The sequence below is a fragment of the Trachypithecus francoisi genome, unplaced genomic scaffold (assembly GCF_009764315.1).
Source record: "Trachypithecus francoisi isolate TF-2019V2 unplaced genomic scaffold, Tfra_2.0 Lachesis_group3, whole genome shotgun sequence".
Lineage (NCBI taxonomy): Eukaryota > Metazoa > Chordata > Mammalia > Primates > Cercopithecidae > Trachypithecus > Trachypithecus francoisi.
The window spans coordinates 21,673,241-21,687,398 of NW_022681468.1; the positions used below are offsets into that span (position 1 = coordinate 21,673,241).

General features: G+C 39.6%; 1 long non-coding RNA gene across 1 annotated transcript; it reads left to right on the forward strand.

The window, feature by feature from the left end:
• Window positions 1–332: 332 nt before the first annotated feature.
• On the forward strand, window positions 333–13,242 carry LOC117071144. Its single transcript, XR_004432156.1, has 3 exons — window positions 333–416; window positions 9,051–9,259; window positions 13,093–13,242. It is a non-coding gene; the product is annotated as an uncharacterized LOC117071144 (long non-coding RNA).
• Window positions 13,243–14,158: the final 916 nt, after the last annotated feature.

The window sequence follows — 14,158 nt, forward strand, 5'->3', positions numbered from 1 at the left end:
TTTGTCAGTTTGAGGAAAAGCATTCAAATTGAGGTCAGAATGGAGTAAAAGCTTTTTATTTGAGAGAAGGGTAGATAGATTCTACTCTCTTTATCATTTAATTGAATAGAGAACTGAGGACCAGAAAAGTTCATAACTAAACTGATTCTCTTATTTTCAGGAGAAATGCTAAAAGCCAGATTTTACTCTTTTCATGCTACCCTAGCACCTGGGTTTCTCAGTGTATGGCTGAAAATAAATGAGGACTATTAGACAGGTACTTCAAACAGAAGTACAGACATTGAGGAGAATTCTTTCTTCATTATAATGAAATATGTGACACTTCGTTATGATGAAATTTATGTTCTAATAAATACATCTCTAGGACATTACATGAATATGGCCCATGCCAAAGATCAAGATTAAATATTGTTAAGGTGAGTTGAACATATGTTGCTTTTCATAGGTAACAATGTAAACTTATGTCACGGAGTCCCTCCACCTCCATGTGTTTAATTCTTGAGGAGATAAATTGAACCAATTTTCCTGTGGGCTCTTTTTTTTCCCCCCAGAAAATTTTGCAAATGGCTTGAGTAACTTTTATATTGCTGGTCAAAACTAATTTGGACTAAGCAAATAGCGTTCTTCTTTGGGTTATGTGGAGGGGCTGCTCAGCTTCAAAGAAACTGAAGAAGAAATGGACAAAGGCATCCTACCATCTTGATTCAGATGGGGAAAAAAGATTAAAATGTGAGGAAAGATACAAAGGCCAAAGTGAGAAAATGAGAGACAGGTTGTGCAATATTAGAGCTGTCAAAAATAGAACAACAAAGGATGCATGTGTAGTGGGTTACATGGTGAAGCCTAGGACCAACAAGTCTGTATCCTAGTCCTTGGAACCTGAGAATATCACCTTATATAAGATGTGATTAAGTTAAGGATTTTGAGAGAAAAAAAGTTAATCTTGGATTATCCTGGTGGGCCCTAAATAAAGTCATGGGTATACTTTTGTAAGAAAGACAGACAGATCTATTGTACAATGTGGTGACTACACTTCATAACAACTATTTCATACTTGAAAATCACTGAGAGTAGATTTTAAGTGTTCTCATTATAAAAAAAATATGTAAGGTAACACATATGTTAATTAGAATTTTTGCCAAATTGTTCAAATTAAGAATCTTTAATGATAGTACCATCTACAGAGGTGTGGTCAGAGGAATGGTGCTATACCCAGTGACAAGCAACTGTGGAAAGCAATTGCCCTCAATAAAGTGGAATGAGCAGGGAAGAAAACAGCATCCAAGACCCCAGGAGGAAGGACTTCCTGTAGGAGACTGTATTCTTGGGAAAATGCAGCTACTCGCCAGAAAAATGGCACCAAAGCAGGAAGGAAGTGGAAAGGAAGTGGGAAGGAAATACCCCAACCTCTCTGTTCCCGGCCTCTGATCAGCCCTGCAGGGGAGCCTGGAAGGGATAACTCATTGTGGTCAGGTTCCCAGGGCATAGAGCTGGGCACAGAAGCTTGAAGAGAAAGGGGGAGAACATGGAGAATAACAAATAACAAGCTCACCAATTTCGAGCCAGACATGTTGATATGGTTTGACTCTGTGTGCCCGCCCTGGATCTCATGTGGAATTGTAATCCTCACATGTTGAAGGCAGGGCCTGATGGGAGGTGATGGATCATGGGGGTGGTTTCTAATGGTTTAGCACCATTCCTGTAGTGTTCTCTCGTGATAGAGTTCTCATAAGAGCTAATGGTTTAAAAATGTTTGTCACTTCCTGCCTCACTCTCCTCTCTCTCCTGCTCTGCCATGGAAAGACACGCTTGCTTCCCCTTCAAGTTTTGCCATGATTAAAATTTCCTGAGGCCTCCCAACATTCTTCTTGTTAGCTTATGGAACAGTGAGTCAATGAGACCTCTTTTCTTTTATTTTTTCTTTATTTGTTTGTTTGTTTTGAGACGGAGTCTTGCTCTGTTGTCTAGGCTGGAGTACAGTGGCACGATCTTGGCTCACTGCAACCTCTGCTTCCCAGGTTCAAGCGATTCCCCTGTCTCAGACTCCCAAGTAGCTGAGATTACAGACGTGCACCACCACGCCTGGCTAATTTTTGTACTTGCAGTAGAGACAGGGTTTCGCCATATTGGTCAGGCTGGACTTAGGCTCCTGACCTCAGGTGATCCACCCACCTTGGCCTCCCAAAGTGCTGGGATTACAGGCATGAGCCACTGCGCCCTGCCCTTAACCTCTTTTCTTCATAAATTACCCAGTGTCAAGTAGTTCTTTATATTACCAGATTCAATGTGAGAACGGATTAGTACACATGTAATAAGCTCCTCAGAAAGTTTTACTCTAGCCTTTAAGCTAGAACCCCCTCTCTGAAATTATACACTATTATTTTTTCTGTATTTAGTGGAAAACTAAAGCTCCAGGGAGGTGACTTACTGAGGTGACTTATTCTCCTGTGCACCTTTCTTGCTCTGTCTACTCATCCACACAGACCTCTTTCCTCCTGCTCAGCAGGAACCTCCATTTCTGCACCTTGACCTTAACATTTGCTCTGCCCAGCACAGCCTTTCCTCAGAGCTCTGTGTTCCCTCAGAGCTCTGCCTTCTCTTCCAGTCTCTGCTTCAGTGTCATCTTCTCAGCCAGCCTTCTCCGGTCACCCGTTGCCTTAGTTTACTTTTCTCCATCGCACTTGACTCCACCTCAAACCTCAGGCTCCTTACTTAGGTGTTGTCTGTTTTTCCCATCACAACGTAAGTGGGTGAGGCTTGCACAGCCATGTCTTTTCCGTGCCCAACACGTGGTAGGACTCAGTGTTGTTGAATGATTGAGAACAAGAAGGGCTCAGGATTTGAACCCTTGTGTGTGATTCTGAAAGCCATTTTTCATTTTTCTTCATAATCATGGGATCCAATTTCATGGAAGTGGAATTTACGTGCAACATGTGCTCCACTTGGCCATTATTGAAATCATACGAGCAACAGCACAGCACCATGTTAAAGAAGTGATAGGTTCGTCATCAGAATAGCATAAGAAAAAGCAAGACCGCTTGGATGCAATAAAAAAAAAAGTCAGAAAAAACTGACGAGGATTTTGTTTCATCCATTCCTACAAACACACAGTCACACTACACACACACATGCGCGTGCACACACACTCTTTCTTTCTCTGTCTCTCCCCACAGGCTCTCTTTCCTCTCGGAGAAGAAAAGCTGACACGTGTGTACCAAATTCTACACATTCACATCCGGACTGGGCAGATAAGCAGATGATGTATCCACGCTGTGTACCCAGATGGGGGCTTTGACACCAGTTGGAGCTGTTTGTGCAGATTTCCCAGCCAGAGCTGAAGTGCTTGGGAGCCTCTCTATAAAGCACTTCTCACTACCGGATTCACAGAAAGAGAAGCAGCCCGGGGTATTTCAACCAAATGCTGCTATAAATAACAGCGTTGAGACAGAGTGGGTCAATGTAGGATTAGAATCATTCTCAACTGATTGCTTGCCTGTAGAGGGTACATTTTCCCTTTTCTTCAGCCCCTTTCTGAGGTTCTTGTCATATAAAATGTCACATAGCATATGAGAGAACTGAAAACATTTTTGAGGAAGGACACTTACCTTAAAGGGGAAGGGACCTGTTTTCACTTGTTTTCTTTAAGCATGCTAAGGGGTATTATTAATAGCATTCAAAATGATAGCTGTGGCCACACTGGAAATGTGGGCAACGATAGTTCCAGTTGCCTGCTGTCTTCCTCTGTTTGGGTTATTATAACCGAATACCATAGACTGTGTAGCTTAAACAACAAACTTCTATTTTCACAGTTCTGGAGGCTAAGAAGTCCAAAAGCAAAGTGCTGGCAGCTCTTGTGTCTGCTGGGGGTCTGCTTTCTGGTGGGCAGATGGCTGTTTTCTTCTTGTGTCCTCATATGGTGGAGAACAAAGAGAGGAAGCAAACCCTCTCCTGTGCCTTCTTATAAGGGCACTAATCCGAGCTTGAGGGTTCCACTCTCATGACCTATATATCTCCCAAAGATCCCACCTCCAAGTACCATCACACTGGAGATTAGGGTTTCAACATATGAATTTTAGGAGAGATGCAAACATTCAGTCCAAAGCACCAGCTGACTACACTTCGTTTGTGGAAGAAAAAGGTTTTCTAAGTTAAGTGGCAAAGACTTCAACTTTCTGCAATCATTTCTCAGGGATTCAGAACAGTCTTATAATTATAATTAATATTTATTGAATAGGATTCATCTGTATCACATGAGCTAGGGTGGGAAAGAAGAGGGTTCATAAGGCTTTTTCAACCTCTGTCACATGCAGTTATCACCTGGACCGTAATGGCCAGCCCTGGAGGCAATGCTCACAGACGCTTGCCCTTGCCAGAACTGCTTCTCCAGAAGGCGTTTTTTTTTTCTTTTTACCTTTCATACATTTCTCCTGAGACTTCTTTGATTACTTTCTGATTAAAATCTCTTCCTCCTTGGAAGTCAGCTTGGCCCCCTCCTCGTGGTCAGGCACAGTGCGGAGTGGGATTCCTCTCACTGCCATCTTGGTGTACAGTAAATGAACACCCCAAAGTTCACACGAGCTCCTCACTGGAGGCACCACTGACCATATAGAAGATCCTAATTTTGCATGTAGTGGGAGAAGGTATTCATGCCCAGCTTCAGGATATGGAACTTCTTTTTTTTGCATTTTTGAACATTGCTATGTGTATGCCAGGGCCAATCCTAGCGTTGTCAGGCAGGCATTCTTATTCATACTTCCTCTCTTTCTGTCGGGCTTTCTCATATCATGAGCTTTGCCCCATAAGATATCCATTGTTCTCTATGGCCCCAAGGGCCATTTTGTCCTGCCCTCTACATGTACTATTTGCAATAGGGACACTGCATTTTTAGGCTTCACCAAATTATGCAGACCAGCCAATGTAATCTGCATGCCTTTGTTTGTCTCTTTTTGTGCCATTCATCTCTGAAACTTCTTCCAATTGCAACACAAATTTTCTTCTGTCTCTTCACCCCCGTTACAACTGAAGCATTTACTTTTTTTTTTTTTAATACTGTGAAATAAAAACGTCTTTACTAAGGGAAGTCAAATAACCAGAAAAAAAGACAATGTAAAAATGTGTCTTTTGTAGGAATTTAAAAAGCTCTATTCAAGTAGTGAGAACAATTTTGTTTATTATTTTAGAGCCAAAGAAATTCTGGGGTTATAATTTAATTATTGAACCAAAAAGGCACCATGATTCCAAGGGGAAGATTATAAGTGTGGACTGCAGACTCAGACTGCCCTAGTTTGAATTACGGGTCCGCTTACTAGTTGTTTAACGTTGAGTTATTCACTTTACCTCACTAAGACACCATATAACTAACGGGCATGCTAATAATGGCTTTTACAGCATAATATTATTGGAGAAAGGTACCTGAGTCCTTCCCATTGTGCCTCTCATGGAATAAGTACTCAGTGAGGTTAGCACTTGCTACTAAGAATTTTAGGTTTACATTATAATCCTTTCAAAGTAAGTAGTCATATTTCTGGAAGTTTACAAACTTGTGATACCTAGAATGGGTTTCATGTTTTTTTTCTTTGAATATAAAAGGCACATTTAGTGTTCAAAAATTCTCAACCTCACTCTGAACATTATCCTTATATCATTGCCCATCTAAAATGCAAGCATACTGAGAAGACTCATATCATTTTGAGATGTAGACCCTGACACAAGCGTTCCTCATATTTCCTGATGCCTGAATGCCCACATTAAGGCTCTGCATCATGCAACTGCATTTAAACTGGGCAGATTCTGCTAAGGATAGGGCATAAATGGAAATAAAGTACATTTTTCATTCCCTATTCATTCTTAAATCCCACTAATGTCAGAGAGAATTATGTGTTATACAAAGGAAAGAAAAATAGATCATTATTTCAGTCTACCGCTCTGTACATTTTTGTACTCAGCAATATTATATTTCTTTCCTTTTAATATCGCTCTCTAAATACACAGTAGGTGTTTAATGCATGTATGAATACCTAATTCTGCTGATGTGTCCTTTAGAGATTCTGACCATCACTATCTGTGCATAGTCAGTTATGAGAAGGTAGTAATGAAACAAAACCATTTTTCACGTTTTTGGTCTAATATCTAGTACATCGCCCACCCCTTGCTACACACACACACATACACACACGCGCGCGCACACACACACACTTTTTAATGTAGCAGAGCTCTCTCAGGAAGCGAGAAATGTAACCTTGGCACATAGAAATGATCATAAACTCTTATCTTGAAAAGTAATTCTAAATTGATATTACTAGCTCTGACCTGTATCTATAGTATTAATTTCAGCATGAATCATATGTGGCTAGGATATAATGCATAATATTGATTTTGATTTTTTTCCCTCCAGGCTGTGTCTTAGTTCCTGGCCTTGATCTTAAAAGTAAGATAGATGTTAGACATTATTATCTAGCAGAAGGAGTAAAAATCAATTTTATCTCCTGACACTTCATTCCCTTTTCCTGCAATGGCCAGGTAGTAACATTGGAACAACTGTAAACTCACATTTACTGATTTAAAACTGTGACGCTGGTCTGGGAATCCACTACTCTGGGTTCTTCTTTGTACCTTGTGCATATTTTCAGATGATAAATATGTAGTGAGTATGAGAACCTGTTAACCTGCTTTTTCACAGTAAGAATAATTTCATAAAAACATCTCTTTAAGACTAAGGCAACATTGAAATTTTTTTGAAATAATGTTAGATTGGCAGAAGAGTTGCAAGGATACTACAGAGACATCCCACATGCACCTCATCAAGCTTTCTCTAATGTTAACTGTTTACATAACCATTTCTCAGAACTAAAAATTTAACATTGGTATTCTACTACTATCCAACCTGCAGGCTTTGGTCAAATTTCCATAGATTTTTCACTGATATAGTTTTTGTTATTCCGGAATCCAATTCAAAATACTACACTGCATTAAGCCATTTTTTTTTAGAAATACACTTTTGAGAACTATCCATTTGTCAGTGGCAAGAATATAAATGTAACTAAGCACCTAATCATAGAGATTATTTTGATGATGTTTTTAAAGGTTGCCAGTAAAGGAATGAGGTTTGTTGGATCAATCAATAGTCTAGTGAAATGGTTTCCAACTTTACTGTTAAGACACATAGTTCCATTTCCATTGTAATCAGTGGAAAGATATATCACAAGCAAAATACTACTGATAATAAAGTATTAAAATTTGTGAATGGTTTATGCATTTATAAATTTGACTGAATGAAAAAATTAACCTCACTGTCGCGTGTATTTTGCGACACTTTTTGGAGTGAGAGGGAAAGAAGTAGAGTTACAGTCATGAGCTCTAAATTTCTCATAAACCTAACTGCATTCATTAATTGTTTTCTTCCTCACTTTCTTCATTTTTGAAGAGCAATAATCCTCATTTCCTTTTTAATGTAATAGAAACCAAGATCTTTATTATAAGCATAGTAGCTGTATCAGTGCTCAATATCTTGAGGAAACAATTTGAAAATTATGTATTCAGCTTTTAATCATTTTGTTCCTAAAGGATTGATTGCCCCAACTCAGATAATATCTAGACTTTGGGGACTATGGTAATACATAAAGAGGTGCTCTGTTATAAAATCCTACTTTCTCTTCAGTTTCTTTCTGTGTTAGAGACCATGTTGATGCTGCCATTATTTGTGAAACAAGCAAATGAGTTCATATATGCTACGGTACTGCCTCCAAATTATTTTCTTCTATTTTTTTTTCTTTCTTCCTTTATTCAAGACAATGTGAGTGTCTGATATGCTCCAGGCACTGGGTTATGCATTGGGAAGAGAATATTATTAAGACATGACTTCTCTCCTTTTGTTCAGAGCTTTGTAGAGGTGACAAATATAAAATCAATGAGAGGTCCATAATAGTCATGTATAAAAATGATTTTCTATACCTTAGGTACCTAATTCTACCTAACAAAAAGGTAATGTTTTAAGTGAGCCTAGAAGAAAAAATATGTCATTCTTCAAGGACCAAGTAGTGGGTATAAAGGGAAGGTGATACCAGGCAGACAGAACCATATGTTAATGTACAGGGGAAAGGTTTATGAGAACTTGAAAATCAAGTAACTCGAAAGGACTCCTGGGTAGGATATAGTGTGAGAGAATAGCAATAATGAGACCAGGAATTACACCTATCAGAACTGAGGTGCTCATGTATGTCTCATCCAAGCAAAAGATGATGGGGCTTGAACTAAAGCAATAGCAGGAGTGGTTAAAAAGATGAGACATATTTTAGAAACAAGCAGGCAGAGAGCTGATTGGGAATGGAAGCAGAGGCAAACAGATGAAAGAGATGTTTAGATTTCTGATGTGCTCTCCCTTGCTTGTGGGTAAGAGAGGAAGACATGAGGTACAAGGACAATTTAGAAATATAGCGTGTGTATTGGAATGAGAAGGAAGATAATACATTCCATTTAGGATGTGTTGACATTGAGGTTTCTATCTGATATCCACTTTAAGGTAAGCTGTGAGAAGCCCAAGAGAAAGGTGTGAATGAGAAAAACTTATTTGGAACCTCTCAGTATTAAGTCAGAGTTGAAACCATGGGCTTAAGTGGGATCATGGACTTAAGGGAAGAGAAAAGAGGAGGAAATGGGGTGTAACAACATTTAATAAGTGAGAAAGAGAATGAGAAGGAGAGACGAGAGTGGTAGTATAGAAGCCAAAGAGGCTAATATGAGCATGTCAGCTAACAAGGTGGGAGGGGACCTTGGGTGAACAAGAGTGATTAATAGTATCCCATGTAACAGACAAGTTAAGAAAAATGAGGACTGAAAGGGGGACAGAAGTTGGATATCGGGAATGTGTGGGTTATATCAATGAGAGTAGTTTGAGTGCAATAGCAGGGAACATGGGGCAGGAGTTAGTTTACGGCAGGCTGCTGAACACCAAGATGCTCTAAGGTTTTATTTCTTCTGACTGTTACTTTGTTTTTGTTTCCTTGATTGTTATTCATTTTGTCTTGTATTTGCTTTTGTTCACTAATTTTGAGGAGAGACTCATTTTGCTTATGGGCTAAGGGAAAACTTCCCATGGAGAGAAAGAGATTGAAGATACGGAAAAAAGAGAATCTTTAATGGAGGAAGTTCCCAGAAAAAGCCTGAAGATCTTGTAAATCTATACCCTAAGTGAAGGGATTTGCTTTGAAGGGGAGCAACATCATTTTCATCCTGGGATATCTAATGGGTGGAGGTAAAGAAGGTAAACTCTTAAAAAGGCTAAGACAGGGATATGAAAGGAGTTATTGATTAATGATTCTCATCATGTTTATGACTTAGAAGGCATGTTTAAATGCTGAATATAACATGGGGAAGTATAGCATAGTGGGTTTGATGAACGTGATGAAAGTTCAGAATATGTGCTGGGGAGAATGGGAAAAGGAATGTCTTCCGAGAGACACTGAAGGTTCAGCAAAACTTAGAGCTCAAATATGTGTAGAAGTCATATTCTAGATTGTTTTATATCTGTGTATATATCCATATGTGTATATATATATCTCCTTATGCAATTTCACTGTTCAAAAAAGAGCAGGAAGGAAGGTGTTCAAATTCAGGATTAAATCAAAATCGAGAAATTTCTAATATATGGCTGGTGGGAAGACAGTGGCAAAATTCCATGCATTGTGCTATCAAGGGTTTAAATAGTGTGATGAACCAAGGAATCTAGGAGGGGTAGAAAGGATAATCTAAGAGAAGGCAAATAGATTGGAAAAAAGAAAAGGGTCAGTAGGGAGGACAATCAAGTCTGAATTAAATGATGGGATTTACTGCGTACTTTAGTTAACTGAGGCTGATTACTTTAGTCTCATACATGTTTTCTCCAGTTATTTTGCAAAGTTGTCAAGCTTTAAACTACAGTACAGAATTGTGGGTGAGACTGTACACAGGAAAATATGCTTTACTCACTTATGAGAGAAAAAGCAAGATTAATAAAAAATATTCCTATTATTACTCCCTAGAAATAGTGTGTAGTAATGAGGTCAATCGAGGGACTTGCTGAGAATGAGCATGTTACTATTTATTGCCTCTTAGGATGAAAACTCAATTTCATCTTCTATCAAAGATCAAGCTACTGCTATTTTATGGTAAACATAGAAACTGCCGTACAGAAAATTACTGTTTTAACAGGTGCAGTCTTACATTCAAGAGTGATTTTAAAATTGGCTTCATGGCTAGCACTGTACTCACATCACCCATTTACATAATCTCCTTGGATATATTTTCACACATAAACATCATTAAAGGGTATGCTTACATTATACTTAATCACAGGGTATTCATGGAAACATCTCTGCCCAGATACACTTTTAACACTTGGTATATTTTATCTCATTTGCTTTTACTGCTGATTGAGGCATCTCCCCAAAATAATTTGAATTCTTCTACTTAGGGAGAGAAAAAAGAGCCTCAACAGTGCTTTCTGAAAGTTTTAGTATTATTAATACTATGGTATAAAAAGTATCTCTTCATTCATGCAAGAAATACGTATCTAGCATCTGCCAAATGCACCAGGCTTTGTGCTAGGTAATGTGCAAGGCATCTGTTTACAGTACAAAAAGAAAAAAACTCTGCTGTAACTGATCTTGAAATAGATATAACAGCAGGAGCAATTCATCTATTCATTATAAGATAACACTAGCTAAAATGTATGCTCTGCAAGAGCAAGGACTTTGCCTCTATCCACACATGTTTGGATATGAGACAAGCAGAGCCTGACATGTCATGAACATCCAAACAATATGTTGACTGTGGGAATGAATAGTTTGAGTAAACATCTTGCACATGCAAAAGTTAGGCATACTCAGATTATATTTATTAGCGTAGATACATAGAGTGTCACATACACATATGAGCAGGCTACTTCTCCTGGATTTTTAGACATCAGGAGATCATGCACTGAAAGGAAAAAAAAAACGTATATGTCTATTTACTTTAATCTCGGACTAAAACTGTGCATTTGCTTCAACTATGAATTGAAAGAAACAAATTGCAGTAGTGTTAGCACTATCTGTGAACTTGTCACCAATGTAAAAAAAAAACCTACATTACAGTTGTCTCAGGTATCTCAAAATATCTCAGTGCTCATTACTAATTTGAAATTACAGCAGTGATAAGGATCTATGCTAGATATTGTTTTCTTTTTTTTTTTTTTTTTTTTTTTTTGAGACGGAGTCTCGCTCTTCCGCCCAGGCTGGAGTGCAGTGGCCGGATCTCAGCTCACTGCAAGCTCCGCCTCCCGGGTTCACGCCATTCTCCTGCCTCAGCCTCCCGAGGAGCTGGGACTACAGGCGTCCGCCACCTCGCCCGGCTAGTTTTTTGTATTTTTTAGTAGAGACGGGGTTTCACCGTGTTAGCCAGGATGGTCTCGATCTCCTGACCTTGTGATCCGCCCGCCTCGGCCTCCCAAAGTGCTGGGATTACAGGCTTGAGCCACCGCGCCCGGCCAAGATATTGTTTTCATAATGGTTAAAATAAAGAGCTTATATCAGTATATCAAAAGTTTTATTTTTGGAAATATTTTGAGAATTGTAATTTTTGGTTACTTTATGAAATTGGTTGCCTTTGTAATTCTATGCATTTTATTTTACGCTTTTAAAAACATTACTGCAAGAAATGTTACTGAGATAGATTGTTTTCAATAATGGCCACAACAATTTCTATCATTGTCGCTGATACATTCCTTTGCAATGTGACTCTGCTGTATCTGTCATTCAGAAGAAGAGTTTTTTTTTGTTTGTTTTGTTTTTTTTCTGTTGGATCTGGTCTGGACTTGTAGCTTGTTTTGATGAATAGAACTCTATAGATATGGTGTGTCTTCTTTTTATTTTTACTTTTTTGAGATGGAGTCTCACTCTGTGGCCCAGGCTGGAGTGTAGTGGCACGATCTCTGCTAACCGCAACCTCCGCCCTCCAGGTTCAAGTGATTCTTCTGCCTCAACCTCCCGAGTAACTGGGACTACAGGCACCCGTCACCATGCCTGGCTAATTTTTGTATTCTTAGTAGAGATGGGGTTTCCCTATATTGGCCAGGCTGGTCTCCAACTCCTGACCTCGTGATCCTCCCTCCTCAGCCTCCCAGAGTGCTGGGATTACAGGCGTGAGCCACCGCACCCGGCCAGATATGGTGTGACTTCTGAGCCTCAGCCTCATGAAGCCTTGTAGCTTCTGCTCTCACTGCCTTGCTGTCCTGGTCCTGCAATGTGTAGAAGTCAAGGCTAGTCTTGAGGATGGGAAATGATGTGGGGTGAGAGGCCCCACCCATGGCCAGCACCAACATCAGACATGTGAGCAAGGCCATCTTGGATCATCTCGTACCAGTCACCCTTCTTGATGGTGGCCACCACATGAAAAATCCCAGGTCAGACCAGCAGATCTACCTGGGTGAGGACAGCCCAGATCACCAATGCATACTGTCTTGAGCAAATGAATTCATTTTGGGATTGTTTATTAACCTGCACAACTGAAACAAATTGGCATCCACTTGGCTGCCAAGTGTTTACATGGTCCTTGAAATTCAGAACCTGTGCCATAAACAGCTGCTGTTTGCCCGGTCTTTTGGCTTTATGTTTAGTGCATTGTAATCTGGATGGCTTGACAGTTGGCTACTTCATTTTTCTTTAAAAAAATCTGTGATGTTTTTAAAGGAATTTACAAAACAAGAAAACTATTGAAGTGTTACCTTTATGTTGGGGAACAAAGTCTTGAGGGCAGTTAGTGGAAGAAGTTTTTATTTGTTAACTTTTGTCTATTTGTATGGTTTGAAAGTTTTTATCAATAATTTAAGAATGTACCACTTTAAAGTTATTCTTCTAGATAAGGTATAGAAAACTTTATATCTCAAGAGAAGAACATGATACTATGTTCATAGGCTATGATTTTAGGCCTATAACAACAATTATTTTATAGAATTATTAAGTTCTTAGCAAGGAAATAAGATAAAAAATCATATTTTAAATAACCTCTCCATGCATGCTGAGACAGTAAGAACCAGTGGCTTTCCTGTGAGGCAGGAACCATGTGTACATTCTTTTACAGATGAAAAAACTGGGAATCAGAGAAGTTAAGAAATAAGTTGAAGATCACCTATATAGTAAATGGCAAAATCAGGATCCGAACCCATTGATTCCAGAGCTCATGGAGAGTTCCAGTGGGCAACTTGGGAGAAAGAGGAAGCATGGGAGAGGAGGCGAGTATCTGAGAGGCCAAGGTATTGACATAATGCTCAGGTTGGTGCTACAGATAGAGTTGAGGCAGAGAGGAATGTGGTAAGCCAGGAACAAAGATGTCAGTGAATGAGGTGTAGTTTACAAGGGCTAGAAGATGAGAACAGTGAGAAGGGGTAAAGAGGACACATACCAAACCTGAGAGCTTCTCTATCAGGTGTAGGGGTGAGGATCTAGACCAGAAAGAGATGACCTTGTCCCACTTACACATTTCAATCCAGAATCCATAAGATGTGGGAAAAAGGCCAAATTCTATTGGATAAAATGCAGGAGCAGCAGTGTAGACTCACAGAGAGTCAGTCTTAGTGGAAGTTAGAGGCTGGAGCTATGGAGGAGTTTCCAGTTATGTGTGGATGTTCCAAAGTCTTGATGAAAAGATTTGGAAAACAAAGGAGGCATGGAAGGGTGCACTGGGGAAGAGAATGCTCAGTGCATCACAGGGCCAACAGGTGAGTATGGATGATGGGATGGTCTTACAGTTTTGGCAATTACTGTGAGGAGGAATTTAGTCTCAGTAATCTCAAGAAACATTGGTTAGTCTCACAGAATTTAGCTGTGACCTGAACATGGAAACCTGATGGCTCTATTGTGGGGCTGGGTGGTTCTTTTTCTCTTGCTCTGGAGGAGATAGTGGCAGCTGTGGTATAGAATGTACGGTGGTCATGGTGACAGTGGGCAGGAAGTAGGCAAGCTCTGGTCACCTGCCAGGCAAGGCTTCAGTGCCAGCGACTGATGGATCCTAAGTGCTATAGGTCAGGCTCTGCCTTGAATTGGGGGTTTCTGTTCTGTCAGCACTCAAAGGGGGTCTCCATGGCCAACAACTGCATAAGAATGTACTACCACAAACATTGTTTCAATTTCCTATTTGCATACATTTA